This window comes from Zingiber officinale, chromosome 1A (assembly GCF_018446385.1).
Source record: "Zingiber officinale cultivar Zhangliang chromosome 1A, Zo_v1.1, whole genome shotgun sequence".
Lineage (NCBI taxonomy): Eukaryota > Viridiplantae > Streptophyta > Magnoliopsida > Zingiberales > Zingiberaceae > Zingiber > Zingiber officinale.
The window spans coordinates 174,419,103-174,421,525 of NC_055987.1; positions in this window are offsets into that span (position 1 = coordinate 174,419,103).

Sequence of the window (2,423 nt, forward strand, 5' to 3'; positions counted from 1 at the left end):
AAACTAAGTATAATAACGTTCTTGAGTAGAAGGTTCTTACCTATATCAATCGATTGGTTGAATCGATAGTGAGATGATATAGGGAACACGACTCTTAATCATTCCTAGTCGAGTATTAACATTCAGGGACAATGTTAATGCAATAAGACTAGCATGTAGGTCAACTCGATGACTCGATCTCACAAGTTATGGATATGGAGATATCAAGTTGACATATGAGTATGCATTGGAGAATGTATACTGAATGACCCACCATGAGAAAGTATCATGGATCGTTATATGAGTGTCATATACTTTCTCATGTGGCTATTAGTATGACTACTAGTCCTTAGACCTGAAGTCACCATAGTTCCCTACATAAGGAATTATGTACTTTGGTTTCGTCAAATGTCACTCGTAACTGGGTGGACTATGAAGGCGATTACTGGGTATGTAACGAATTATGCAGAGGGATGTGAGTGATGTAGATGGGATCTATCCCTCCTATATGACGGGAGAGACATCGGTATTCTTGATAGAGTGAGACCACGAAGTGCATGGTCATGCCCAAATGAGTCAATATGAGATATTGAGCTCATTTGTTTTAGTGAGTCTACTTGGAGTTCAAGATTTAGATTGATTAGAGGATGACACGGTCTATGCCTCACATTAATCAATCTAGATATCTAGGATAGAAGGACACTTGTCATATATTGTGAGGAGTCACAATTAGTAGTCACAAAGTGATGTTGGATCTCAACATTCTTGTAACTTGGTTAGTAATGATGTGTTGTTAGATACCGCTCATTACTTAAGGTCCTAAATGGGTTTAGGGGCATTGCCAACGTTACAAGAACCTATTGGGTCACACACAAAGAACAAGTGGATGGAGATTAGGTTCATATGATGAACCAAGAGAATTAGATTCATGTGATGAATCAAATTGGATTAAGAGTAATCCTAAGTGGGCTAATTGAGTTGGACTCAAGTTGATTCATGTGTTCAATGAGTCTAATTTAGATTATGACTCATTGAATCAATTTAATTAAATGAATTAGATTCATTATATTAAATTGGCTTGAATTAAATGGTTGGATTAGATCAACCATGAGAGAGATTAAGTCAAGTTTGACTTGACTTGAGAGGAAGAGGAAGAGGAAGAGTCAAGTTTGACTTGACTATTTGCCACATCATTAGTGATTTGGCATTAGAATGACTAATGATGATGTGCCACATCATCAAAGTATGTCACCTCATGGGGGTTACAAATCTATTCTCTTTAATTGCCACATTTAATGAGAATGGGGGTGATGTGCGTAGATTATATACTCTTTTATGCATGTTTTTACGCACATTTACATACTTTGAGCATGCTTGATCTATGCATTTTTATACTTCCAGCTTTCCTTTTAGCATATTTACTCTTTTGGTTCGGAGATCTGCTTTTTGTGCATTTTCTGTACACAGGAGTCGATTTGGTGAAGAATCTACATCTTTGGGAAAGCATTGGAGGAAACAAAGGGAGAAAGCACCGGGCCGTGTACCTCACACGGCCCTGCACTGCTATGGAGCTCGGGCCGAGTGGAGTTTGGCACCAACAGAAGTGGAGAATGACATGGCCGTGTGAACTTCACACGGTCAAGACTTCCAACCAGAGCGAAGCCTTATATGGTCGTGTGGATCTACACTATCGTGAGCAAGCAGGTTGTGGCCGTGTGCACCACACGGCCGTAGCATTTCCAGAGACTAAGCAGGTGGTGCACACGACCGTGTAGCATTTCCAGAGACTAAGCATGGCCGTGTGCACCACACTACTGTGCCAGGTATCTAGAGGTGAAGGCAGTGCAGGCAGGGCCGTGTGGCGCCCGATTCCTCCTATATTTAAACCTCCTTCATGAATTGAAAGATCTCTCCCTTTGGGAGAAGGCAAGATTTGGTGGTTTCTCCCATTCTTGGGAGGATTTCGCGATTCAAGGGAGTTCTTGACGATTTCGGCTCGGAGCGAGGATTGGATCCGAAGACGAAGCTTCTTCGTAGATAAGTTTTCTCTTTCCCCCTTTTCTTGGTTTCTTGGATTGGAGATTTAAGAAATGCTTGTATTCTCTATTTATTCGGGTTTTCTTCCTCGATTCATGGAGTAGATCTTGTATTCTAGGATGAAGGGAGTATTTGTATGATGGATTGATGTAATCTCTTATGGATTTGCTATTTTCTTGTTTCAATGACATTATCTTGCTTGTATCGATTAGATCTTGAATGATTAATGGTGATTCGTGCTTAATTCTCATTCTTGATTAATTGTTTGGATTTCTTATGGACTTTGTAAAGATAAACTCTCACTCGATCATCCGAGGGATCCACGTGACAGGTGCAAGCCCGTGTAAGGACGTTTGAGAGATAATCTTGAAGAGGAAATAGGAATATTCAAGAGAGTAGGATGGATT